Genomic DNA, 14,119 nt, shown 5'->3' with positions numbered 1-14,119 from the left:
TTGAAATAAAGAAAATAAATTTCATAAATATTATTCCGCATGATTCACATCCCAAGTGAAAAAATCACAAACACCTAGCTAACTCACACAAAATTCAAATTTTAGTGAAGATAAAATTAAAAAATATGTAGTGAACAAAATCTTGATGAACATAGTTATTCAATACTTATATAAAGTTATATTGGTGGGAAATGTAAGAAAAAGACGATCTTAGAATTTTAAGTTTATGTATTTTTTACCACAATTTTTTTATCCTATTGAATTCTAAATAAATTATTCATAAATGTTGAGTGAATTTTTTGATATAAATACAAGATGGAAACTATTTTATTTTGCCAAGTAACCTTAATAGTAAATCCACCCATAGTAACCTGCAATGAGATGATATAAGAGAAGATGTATATTGAAGTGAGAACACTAAGGTATGTTACCAAAAAAAAAACAGAGAGAGAGAACACTAAGGTATAACAATTTTGAATTTTGAGTAACAATTAAAGTCTATAAAAAAAGAAATGTAACAAACACATTGAGTGCCTAACTGGAAATCCAAGAAATTAATATTAGGTTCCGTGTACATCCTTTAGTTGTCCGTTTACTACTGACCATGTCATAACTTTGATTTTATATTCTATAGTATAATATAGTTGGAAAATATATTAATTAATAAAAAAATAAATTAGTAGAGAAATAACTAATCATTATTAATAGGAGTTGTTATAGCATCTTAATTATGATCTAACCAATTTGATTATGCACCGCAATACTCTAAAAGCGTGTTATTAGTAAGACTTGAACTTATATTAATGTCATATAACTTAATTTGTTTATAATTGTTTTTCTAAGTTATCAGAGTAATTTATTTTCAAGTATGGAACAATGTATATTTGACTATGAATTACACCTCTTAAAGTATTATCTACTAATTAAATAACTTACTACAGGAGCTTAGAACACTTTTTTTATTTTTTTTAAAAAAGAAAATAACAAAATATATGAAGAGTTAAAATGAGTTGCCCTCCAACTTTGGAATCTGGTCCTAAATAGACTCAAACAACAAGAAATTTAATAATAAAGTACGTGGAGTAAATGGGAGACACAATAATTTTACGTGGAAACTCGTTGCTCCAGGAAGAAAAACCACGATCTGCCTTCAGAACTTCTAAAACTCCATTAATATTCAAGCAAACTTGAATACAAACTTCATGATTTCAAAGATTAAACTCCTAATCCTTCTTCTCTTAGTAATAACTCTATTACAAAGAGAAATGTGCAATACCTCTACCGCACCACTACCCAGCTAACTCTAACTGAGTTGACAAACTAACTCTAGCTTTAATATCACCGAATTCTAGATGACAACGATGAGTTTGGGAACTAAAACACCAACACTTACTACTACTACTACTACTACTAACAACAACAACAGTAGGCAACGTTTGTAACCACAATACAAAGATTCAAATACAACAAGAAAATGGAATACAACTTTGTAAGCTATCAGTTCTCTGGTGTGAATGAGGTTTTGATTCAAGAGCTTCAAAAGAAATATTTATTGTGAGTATATGGAGGCCTGATTTTCTTGTTGTGGAAGATGAACAATGTATATGAGACAAGAAATTGTAGGACAGATTTTATTGAGTGGGGCTAAAAGTGCAGCAGCTTTTCCCACCAACTTTGTAATTTCGTCCAATTGTAAATGACAGTGATCGACGTGCATGCAGCCAACCAGGTCCCTAAGTTGTTGCAGCTTTGTCATCCACATTCTTCAGGAATCAGATCCCAACATACAGTTTGTCAATCTTCAAAACGAAGAACTTAACATAATATTTTCAAACTAATAAGTGAAACAAAATTCAGTAATTGCACTCGTTATGTATGTATATTAGTATATTATTAATCTTTGTGTAGTAAAAATGAAAAATTATCTTTCTCCAATCTGCCACGCAGGTTATTTTTTTCAAATAATACGTGGTTGTTTAGCTTGCGGAGATGACAACAGACTTGATAAAGTATTAATTAATATTTACATTGATTAAACCAATGACTATCACTTACATATCAAATATTCTTAAATCAAAGAAAATAAAATATCTATCCATCTTGAAAAAAATTAACTAGTGTAGGAAAAGGACAAAACGCACAAGATAAAAATTTTCTGAATGTATTTTTCTTCCTTTACAATGTTCCATATATACATCCAAAAGGAATAGGATAGAAGCTTCTAATTCTATAACTAACTATACAGGTGTCCTACACACTATTGGTTGAGTGCTAACAACAAGGAATCAAAGTAATTCTATACACTTATCAAGGGTGTAATGGACAATTCAACACATTGTGATGTAAAAGGATGAATTATCTTGAGCTTCTTGTAATGGTAAGTGTTAGGCCAGAGATGACTTTATAACGGAGGCCCAATGCTCTTGAGATAAGAGATGAAAGCTGAAAAATCTTTGTCGGAGCAAATCTTTGTCATTTTATTTGATACAAACGATGAGCAAACTTTAGGAGAATTCAACACCCCCCCTCAAGTTGGAAGGGTGTGAAGAAACCCCCAACTTGGTGAGGAGAGATCGATGAGGAAACCCTGAGAGAGGCTTAGTGAAGAGATCTGCGACAAGGGACTGAGAAGGGAGGAAACAGAGAGAAATTAAACCGGCGAGAAATTATTGTCGAACAAAATGACAATCGATTTCGACGTGTTTTGTTCTTTCATGGAAAATCGAGTTTTTGGCGATGTGGATAACATCTTGGCTATCAGTATGCAAAGGTATAGGAAGAGATGGAGTGATGGTAAGGTCGGAGAGAAGACGAACAAGCCAAGTCAACTCGACAACGATCCACCACATAGATCGGTATTCTACCTCAGCTGAAGATAAAGAAACCAAAGACTATTTCTTGGGTTTCCAAGAAATGGGGGAAGAACCAAGCTTGACGAAGAAACCACTGACTGATCTTCGTGAATCTGGGCAAGATCCCCAATCGGCATCGCAATAAGCAGTGAGATCAAATGATGAATCAGATCAAAAGTGAAGTCCCAAACTGGGATTCCCAGCAAGATAACGTAGACAATGTAAAATAGTATTATATTGAGGGACCCTCGGAGTCTGCATATACTGGCTTAAAGACTGAACAACGAAGCTCAAATGCGGACGAGTATGGGTGAGGAAATTCAGTTTTCCCATAAGACGACGGTAGATAGTGGGATCGGGCAACAAATCGCCATCATCAAGTCGAAGCTTAGTAGATGGTTCCAATGGGGAAGGTGCAGGCTTTTGATCAAGACAATGGAATTCAGCTAAGAGATCCAAGGTAAATTTTCTTTGAGTGATTATCAGTTCGTCTGGTTCGCGAATCAATTCATTCCAAGAAAGAAATTGGCAAAACCAAGATCCTTTATCTGAAATTCTGAGAGCAGGAATACATTGATAGCAGAAATCTCAAAAAAATCAACACCGGTAAGAATAATGTAGTCGATATACACGACAAGAATACAAACACCAGAAGAGGTCTGTTTAAAAAAGAGTGAATAATCATTGTAGGAGTGAGAGTACCCCTTGAAAGTAAGAGCACCAGTAAGGCATTCGTACCACTGTCGTGAGGCCTGCTTGAGGCCATATAATGACTTTTGTAGGCGGCAAACAAGTGAAGGATCAGTGGTATGCATTCCAGGAGGAAATTTCATATAGACCTCCTTTTGTAGATCGCCATATAAAAAGGCATTGTTGACGTCTAATTGAAACAAAGACCAATTCCTTTTAACCGCAACTACCAAGAGACATCTCACAGTGGTCATTTTTACCATAGGGTAGAAATGCTCGATATAGTCAATCCCTGCCTTTTGAATATCTCCTCGTATAACTAAACGCGCCTTGTATATTTCAATAGTCCGATCTAATCAATGTTTTATTTTGTAAACCCATTTTTAGGGCAACGCTCGTTTTTCAGGTGGGAGTGATACAACTTTTCAAGTATGATTAGATTCCAAAACAACAAACTCCTTTGCCATTGCATCCTGCCAACAAGGGTAAAGAGAAGCTTGGGAAAAACTGGTAGGTTTAGAAGTTTGACAAAATGAGTGAAGAAGGGTTTGATTAGAACGAGAAAGGGTGGAAAAAGACAAATCTGAAAATGTAGGAGGAGTGGCAAAACAAGAAGGATTTAAACTAGTGAGATAAACTGCATTGCACCAGTAGTCATCCAAATATTTAGGAAGTCTTGTATTCCTAGTGGAGTGTCTTATAGGGATAGTAGAAGGAGGTGGTGGTGGTGGTCTAGGAGATAGAGTAGTTACAAGGGTAAGGAGAGAAACAGAATGTGTTGGTGAGATAGGTTGTTGTGAAGGATCCGAGGGTAGAGGAGTGGATGATGAAGGAATATAGGAAAATGGAGTGTTATCAGTGAAAATTAAACCATGATTATGGTTTGAAGATACAGGAGGAGGATAGTCAGGATAGAAGGGAGCAGGAAAAGAAGTAAAAATAGGAGGAGAATTAGAGGGTGTAGTGAAAGGAAAAATTGATTCAAAAAAATTAACATCCCTTGAGACAAAAATCTTGTGAGTATCAAGATTTAGTAATTTGTACCCTTTTTGATTAAAAGCATACCCTAAGAAAACACATTTGACAGCTCTTGGATCAAGTTTGGATCTGAATTGAGTGAGGGTGCGATCATAACATAAACAACCGAAAGCCCTTAGTGAGTGAAGATCTGGTGATTTAGAGAAGAGAACCTGGTAAGGTGATTTGAAACCTAATACCTTAGAAGGTAATCTATTTATCAAATGAGTTGCGGTCAAAAGACACTCTCCCCAATAAGGCATAGGTCAGTTAGATTGAAAAAGGAGGGCTCTATAAATTTTCAAAAAGTGTTTGTGCTTACTCTCAATAATCCCATTTTGTTAAGGGGTGGCTACACAAGAGGTCTGGTGAAGATACCTTTTGAAGAAAGTCTGAAGTAGATAAACCAGTCCCAAGTTCTTTTGCATTATCAGACCTGATAATTTTAGCTTGTGTCAAATTGTCTTTCTACCATGGTTAGGAACTGTTGTAAAACATGAAAAGCATTGTTTTTGGTTTTCAAAAGGTATGACCAAGTCCTCTTACTAAAATCATCAACGATGGTCAAGAAATATTTGTGGCCTTTATGAGTAGGTACTTTATAAGGTCCCCAAGTATCTATATGAATAAGTTCAAAAACTGATTTGGTTGAAATGGAACTAACAAGGAAAAGGAGCTTAGTTTGTCTTGCCTTAGCACACACATTACAAGGTAGATCAATAACATGTAGAGAAGTAACAGGGAAATCAAAAATATGTTTCATACTAGAAATAGGCAAATGCCCCAATATTTGATGCCATAGGTTTACATTAGAAATGGATTGACTAGAAAAAGACAGAGAATGAAATTCATTACAATTGGTAGTAAAAGAAACATCTCTAGAATTTTGAAGACTAGGTTGATTACAAGAAGAATAAAAAACTGAATTTCTTGAAGGAAATGATCCACGCTGAATTGAAGATGTGCTATGCTTGGTAGGACTTGACTTCAGTAGGTATAATCCATCTCTAACCTCCCCAAGAACCACTGGCCTCTTCATTGAAGGGCCCTAAAAAATAGTACCAACAGAGGAAAATAAGAGCGAGCATTGATGTTGTGTACTGAACTTATAGACTGAAAGTAGGTTAAACTTGAAATCTGGGACAAAAAGGACATTATGAATGATCATATGTTTCGAAGCACCAGAGTCTAAAATCTAAGAGGATGAGTCAATCTTAGATAAGAAAGAATGAGATGAAGGAGTGAAGAGAAGGATGATTATACCAGCACAGTTGGCAGAACCAGTAGCTTCGGAGTATTGGTTACTCTGTTGTCCATTCTTTATATCCTAGAAAATGTGACAAAGTTGATTATATTGGGCATGACTGAAACAATTACCATGACCTGTATCCTCCATGGCATTAAAACTTGAGATCTGATAGTTATTTTGTCTACCCATAAAATGATTCTTTTCACTGTTGTAATGCCTGTTAATAGGATATCCAGTGTTATTGTTGTCTTACCTTCCCATAGACTGAATACACTCTTGCTCTCCATATTGAGCCTTCTTTGATTTGGTGAGCTTGAAATCTGCCGAAAATCCTATTAACCTATAACACCTATCATTGTTATGATTTATGAGGTTTCAATGAGTGCAGAACTTTTCTCCTTTGGCTTTGATAAAAGTAGAGTTGAACTTTTCCACTGTTCCATTAAAATTCTGAGGGTTTGAGGCTCTTGGATTTGTGTTAAATTTGTTACTGCTTGCCAAGAAGGTTGCCTCAGAAGTATGGGCAGAAACATGAACCTCTATTTGCTTTTTGTCTTGTACGAGCAAAGAGTAGGTATGTGGTACTGATGGCAAAGGATCCAACATAAGAATGCTGCTCTTGACCCCTGAATAGGTCTCATTGAGACCCATTAAAATTGGATTAGTATTCCATCTTGATGAGATTTTAGGGTTTTAAGCTTTCCTCTACATATGCAGCTGCAAGAACAATGATCAAAGGTATTAAGTGTATCTAATTCATCCATATCTTCTTTACCTTTGTATAATAAGTAGCAATATCGTTTGTTCCTTGGATTGTATCACTAAGTTCCCTTTGAAGTTGATAAAGTTGTGCACCATTACATTGACCAAACCTAGCTGATAGATTTGACCAAATTTCTTTTGCAGTTTTTGAATATAGCACAGAATCTGCAATATCCTTTTAAAGAGAGTTCAAGATCCAAGAGATTACCATATCATTGCACCTGCTCCATGCTTGGTGTTGTGGTGAAGATGAAACTGCTTCAGCTAGTGAACCATCAATGATACCAAGTTTATTCTTGGCTGAGAGTGCTATAACTATGGCCCGACTCCACCCAGCATACCCCTTTCCATCAAAAACAAAATTTACTAATTGCATACCCCGAGAATCAGAAGGATGAAGGTAAAAGGGGTTAGAGAAATCCTGATGAGATGATGCTGTTGGTGGTGCAACCACACTCTCTTGAGTATCTGTCATGGTGTGAAAGAAGATCTTGGAAACAAGATGAAGAGCAAAATCGAAAAAAATAACCTCTCTCTGATACCATGTAGGAAAAGGACAAAACGCACAAGATGAAAACTTTATGATTTTATTTTTCTTCCTTTACTTCTATAACTAACTATACATGTGTCCTACACACTATTGGTTGAGTACTAACAACAAGGAATCAAAGTAATTCTATACACTTATCAAGGCTGTAATGGGCAATTCTACACATTATGATGTAAAAGGATGAATTATCTTGGGCTTCTTGTAATGGTAAGTGTTGGGCCAGAGATGGCTTTGTAACGGTGGCTCAATGCTCTTGAGATAAGAGATGAAAGCTGAAAAATCTTTGTCGGAGCAAATCTTTATCATTTTATTTGATGCAAACGATGAGCAAACTTTGGGAGAATTTCTATAGTCAACAACTAGACTGCAAACTTTATCCATTAGGCATCTTACAAAAGGAAAAAAGCAAAAGGAACATGATAATTAGAGAAAGCATATAGAAGAATAAGAAGAATCCATAATCATAAAGGTTAAGTGAGTATTTAGTAGTTTACATCTGTCAAATGAGCCACGTGCTATAGATTAATTAATTAAGCCACTCAAATAATTATCATATCAATCATTAATTAAATAATGCAATAGACACATAAACTAATCACTAGCTAGTGGCAATGACATATTATAGAGTGTTTGATTAACAAAACTATTAAATTAAAATTAGCTAGTATCTCACTTTTGTGGTCCATAACACCAGAAACTATTAGTAACTAATTAATTAATACTACTAACTATTACTGCCCCCTTTTTTTGTGCCTATGATCCTTTTGCTACTTATAGACTTTGCTTCTCTTTTTAATCTCTTTTTATAGAAATAATTTTTTTTTTCTTGGACTGCATGTTCAAGGGTGTCCTTTATAAAGACATTATTCTACTAATACAAATTTTCTTTGTCACAGATCTGAAATCTTGGCACTACTTCTTTTTTAAAAAAAATAAAAAAATATTTTTATGTTTTTAAAACACTCTACAACTGTCCTACAAGCCAGAGCACTCAGGGGCTCTTTTGAAAATCTTGGCACTACAGCTCTCTCTTTTCACTTTCTTTGTAGTATTTGATCAGTTTATGCGTATCTCAATTAATATCATGAAGTAGCTATCTGACACCAACTGATATACTAGATAACTTTATTTGTAAAAGCTTGACCAACAAATGAAAAAAGATCATCTGACTTTCGTCTCCGTTGAAATTTAAACATGAGACCTCATCGGGAAAGAACCCAGTATTTCAATGCAATGTGTGCACTCTTATTTTAACATAAACCTGGCACACCAAAGCACCAATTGGACTTTTAGCGATGGTGGGTGCTCATGTTTAATTTGTAGACTAATTTCTAAATATTATATGAACTTAAAATGTAACATTTTGACCAGAACCACTGGGGCACTCATTCCTCAAAATGTAGTCGAGTGGTGAAACAGTTGACCACATCTTTGAATGCTTATAATACTGGAAAAATATTGAAAAAACGATAAAACAATACAAAATAAGAGAACAAGGATAATTTGACACATAGTTCTTGTACGATAAATTCATTCTAGCTAGTCTGCAAACCAAGCAAATTAATCAAATGATGAAGAGGAAGATCACTTAAAGAAGCGTCCAAAATTACTCTCACTCACTCTCTATACCCACACAAGTGCACGCTAAAATTCATGTACTGTATATTAAAGTTGATTCGGGATATGTAATTTCTTAGCTTTTTATTTTTAATAGATAATTGTGATGTTCAGGTCAATTTATGCGGGCATTTTGAATTTGAAACCTATCTTCGTAATCTCAAGTTAATTAATTTGATGTGACGTGCTACCTTCATATTTTGCTTCAAAGTTTCTTATAACGAATAATTGTTTGTCCGTCAACTACCACTATGCTTCTATGAAGTAGTCCTTAAAGCTTTCGAGTGATTAGGTGTACCACTTGCTGCCTCCCTTTTTACTAGTAATAATAACTACATGCGTATATAATTGTCATATATAGTTGTCATGACAATATCCAAAATTTACAAGCTGTAATGTGTTGGTGGCATATGTATACATATTTTTTGATTAAATTAAAGTTGGATTCGCATATACTGTAGGATCCATTTTTATGGGTCGTCCTTTCCGTATGATGTTTTGCGCATTACAGGATTCACTTTTGTGGATTGAGCTTTCAACATAATTTTTCGCACATTGCAAAATTCATTATTTTTCGCAGCGTCTCCAACAAGATTTTTTTCATTCTCAAAGGTTCGACCTGGTATTTTTAGTTAATGGGGAAGGAATTCTCATTCTTAATCATCCCACCTCTACTATATATATATATATATATATATATATATATATAATAAGTACCTTCAGTATCCATGAGTGAAACCTAACTTAAAAATATTATTCTTCTCCCTCCAATAATTATCAAGTCTTGACCTAAGTAATTACTATACTGAATAGTTAATTTGCTGTTTATTTGCAACTTCATAATAGAACCCTTTATGGGTGGGAAGGGATTAGAACGGCTATATTAGGTTTTGTCTCTCAATAATTGATTAATGGAGTGACTATTAGTACTATCTATCCATATTCCAAAAGAAATATTATTATAACATGAAATTTCGCGTTGCTAGCTAATTTAGTCAAAGCATATTTATATTGATTTAATGTCATTTTTGGATTTTCGACGTATAGTTGGTGAGTGAAAAATATTTTCTAGAAAAAAAACTACTCTTGAAGATGACAATATTAATATTGTTAACTAATTAGATAATGTAGTAGTGAAGATTTGCGTATTTAGTATTTATGATAGCAAGTGTTGATTAGAATAATGATGTTTTGGGAAGGAAAATAAATTCTGCCTAAGCGTCACGGAAGACATTTTCTCCATTTTTGTTAAAATAAAAAGTGATTGATTCTTCAGAAAAATATCGTGTGTGTCAAACACATTCTTAAAAATTTAATGGTATATTTGATCGTAAGGATGATTGAGTTGGTGAACAAGTGATATTTTATAAGGGAGGTCAAGAGTTGATTTTCCCTACCAACACCTTCTTCGTCTAGTTCATTTCATCGTACTTATCTGATGCAGTTTATATTTTTTCATGTGATTCACAAGCAGTATATTGTATAAAAATGAATTTGCTCAAAATACACACCCAAAGAGTAGTGACTGCGAATTTTGCTGGTTCCGGAAATAATAATAATAATAATACTCTGTAAGCTGAGTTTACGCTAAAAAAGCAGAAGACAACTTCTTTAGAAGAAGTGTTTGATTGTTTGGGACAAAATGGGGGTTCTTCTATTTTGAGGGAGGTCCACCAAGTAACACATGTTTTTTTTTTTTAAGTTTTTGTTTTGCTTGTTTAAAACCTAAAATGAACATGAGGCGAAGTAGGGTGAAATTACAGATAAATTTAAAATTTAAAATTTATGAATTTTTATAATAATTTCAAGCTAATACAAAATAATAATCAAACTAAAAATTGAATTTCGAGCTAAATACGGACAAATACACCATTGCACTAGATCCACCCCTACCAAAAATATGAGGTTTATGTACAAAATACTTTGCCTTTTTTGTGTGAAAGACAAAATGAAATTTAAGGAAGTCTGTATTGGTGTCTTTTATTGGTTGTTGTGGACACCTGAGGTGGATAAGAAAGATGACCATACTGCTATCAACTCCATAACAAAACAAAAAACACCAAAAAAATAAAAAAAAATAAAAGAAGAGTTGACCATCACATAGTGTTTGACTTCATCATTGCTTCAATTTTGCTCCATGCCCCCCTACTATTTAAAATATATATATATATATATATATATATATATAGCATATATAAAAAAATCTTGCTCACACTACTAAAAAGGCTCCACCATTGTCTTTGCACCATTTGGTTTTAGTCTATAATCAATGTTCAACTACTTGCACCTTTTAAGAGCTTCAATGGAAATTATATACAGGTACAAATACAAATAATAAATAACTAAAATATTAGTGTTGAGGTTCTTGAGAGTGTTAGCTGTAATTGGTAAATATCAAATTTGAATGGAACAATTTTGCATGCAAGCCCACTTTAAGTCTCGAACTACCATCCATTCATATTTATTTATTCATTTTTAATTTAGTATATCATTAAAAAATAATAAATAATATAAATAATTTTAATATATCACTATAAGGATAAAAGAAACATAAAATGATAAATATTCATTAATTTTTTAAAATATACAAGTGTTGTTACACGTATATTTTTATTATAGTTGACAAATAAAAATAGATGGAGGAAGTACAATAAATGGGATAAATTATTGCTTCATTTTGAATTAAACTCAAATTATTTACAATATTAATGACTTTGCTTATTTTTTTAGTTTTGGACAAGTCGTACGTGATACAAAGGGAGGATTATTTTTCCCTTTAGCTTTTTTGGCCATAAATTTTGAAGTTAAAATTTAAAATTTTGCGTCTTTCAAAATTCAATTTAGACTGTATTTTATTTGGAAAATAAATTAACGTTTTCGTGAGTGAAGATGAAATTTCTCTCAAAACTTTGTAGCCAATTTTTGAAACTTGAAAATTTTTTGAAGAAAAATTTTCAAAATTTAATTCAAAATTTATGATCAAATAAATATTCAACGATAGATTTTTAAAATCTGATCTAAAATTTATGGTAAAACGCTAGTTTTTCAAAATCTGATTAAAAAATTAGCGGTAAAACGCCAGCCTCTTTTCAAAGTAGAGTTGCTTTCTCACTAGTTTATCTTTGAAAAAAAAAAAAGCATTAAATTCTTCACTATGACGTTTGATTATTCTAGTCTACTCTTCTTGAAATAAAATATTAAGTACTACCTTTTTTTTTTTTGTCATTTATTTGAATCAACTAAATAAAATGCAATAAGGATTTTTTAAAAGGTTTTAAAGAGAAAAATACGGCAGAATCGATTATATAATTTATTTTGTGAAATCTTAACTGCAATATCTCATCTTTCAGGATAATCTGCATACATTTAGAGGTGAAATTAACATGTTAGAATCTTTGGATTAATGAAAATATCTTATTTAGACTAATCAACACTATTTCATTAGTGAATTAATGATAATATAATGTTGTCACGATGGAAAATAATCTTGTGATTTTTTTTTTTGATACACATTAATTATAACTATGATTAACGGCTTCAAACATGCTATCATTATCTTTTGACGGCTTATATTCATGGAAAAGATATTAGCAGCTAAAAAGTTAATTAGCCGCAATAATTATGTTGTCCAATTAGCTTTTTAATTAGAGGATATTTAGAATTTAATATTTATGATTTTTTATTACAACATCAAGTTACTATTAATAAATATAATAATTACTAAGTGTACAATAAAATATTTATTAATGTTTTTTAAATATACATCACAGTTATTTTATATTTGCCTTTTTTTAAAATTATTTTCTTAACATGTTGCTAATATAATTACTAATATTAAGGGTGGGCTTGGTACAATATATATCAAATTACCATATTGAAATTGAATTCTTAAATGTTACCGCTGTTATGATATTTGGTATATATATATTTTTTTTGGTATTTGATACTTATAAAAAAAAATTGAAATATCGAATATCGTACTAAAAATATATAATTACATATAAAGTTATATAAATTATTATTATTATTATTATTATTATTATTATTATTATTATTATTATTATTACAATAACAAATATAATAAAATGGTACAATCCTAAATATATTACTAGCTAGGCCTCTTTGTATCCTATCTAATTACACCTGAATTACAATAAATTAAATAGGAAAAGTATTTAAATTATCCAATATAATTCTCTATCGTACTTTAAAGTACCAAATATAACAAAATTTGATATGCTAATAGTACAATATATCTTTTTCAAGACAAACCGAAATTATTGAATTGAATTTTTCAAGTCATAGAATGTCCATTCCTAACTAATATATTATACAATTTAAAATAACATCATAAATTAAATATAGTATAATTGTACCTCAATCCAGTAATCAATAATAATGAAAAAAATGCATCAAGTAATTTGAGAAAAGAGTAACTCAAGCATTTTTTTTTTAAACTGTATTATTGTATTATTAGAGATAAACCCAAGCACGTCCAAAGATGTTACATTTGTTTATTCCAAAAATATATTATGAAGTCTGTCTCACACATGTTTCGTCTCATTCAACACTTTTTCCACCACAAAAGAAACCATCTCTTTGTCAGCACTAATTTAAAATAATTCGTAAATGATAAGTATGCTTTAAATAAATTATACCTAAAAATCATATAAAGGAAAAAATTAATCAAAAGAAATCCCACAAAAATTGCCGAATAATACTACTACTATCAGATACTATTGATCTACTCTACAAAATGGGGGAAAGAGTAATAATTACAGAAATAATTAGAAGAAAGATTCAGTGAGAGAAAAAACCCAAATTAAGTAATTAACTTAAAGTAAATACTAATAATACTAATCTAATTTAGAATTAAAGTAGTTTTTTTTTTAGCTTAGCTGTTTTTCTTGCCACTTTTCCGATGGTCAACTAAACCCTCTAACCCCCCCCCCCCTCGTGAACCCACCACCCCCAGTTTCCGACCACCCTCCGGCAACATAAAAGGTACAAAAATTGCTTTTTAGGAACTTTCTGTCAGCATTATTTGCTAGATAGGGTAAATAATTTTTCATAAAAGGATTTTTTCTTTATAATCGTGATATTCAGATTAGTCGAAAAAACATTTTTTTTTTCTAGATTACAGTAATCAATTAAAATCAAGCAGAAAAATAGAGAGAGAACCAGGTTGTTCACTTTCTCTCTCTACATCTACTACTTTACTGCTCTCTTTTTCTTCATTCATTCATACCACTTACTCTTTTATTTTTTAACAAAAGAGAAAAACCCAATTTCTTTTTTGACCATTTTTAATTTAATTTTCTCTCTTACCCATCAACTGAAAGAAACTGAAAGAGTTGGTATAGAGAGAAATATAGAAACAGT

General features: G+C 31.9%; 1 protein-coding gene across 1 annotated transcript in view; it reads left to right on the top strand.

Moving 5' to 3' along the window:
* Positions 1-13,755: 13,755 nt before the first annotated feature.
* LOC107840408 (probable LRR receptor-like serine/threonine-protein kinase At2g16250) overlaps positions 13,756-14,119 on the top strand; it is a gene marked incomplete in the record, with an annotated part of 8,661 nt that continues 8,297 nt past the window's right edge. Inside the window, 1 exon segment of the mRNA XM_047395155.1 lies at positions 13,756-14,119.

The sequence above is a fragment of the Capsicum annuum genome, chromosome 8 (assembly GCF_002878395.1).
Source record: "Capsicum annuum cultivar UCD-10X-F1 chromosome 8, UCD10Xv1.1, whole genome shotgun sequence".
NCBI classification, from domain to species: domain Eukaryota; kingdom Viridiplantae; phylum Streptophyta; class Magnoliopsida; order Solanales; family Solanaceae; genus Capsicum; species Capsicum annuum.
This window is presented reverse-complemented; position numbering and strand designations above follow the sequence as displayed.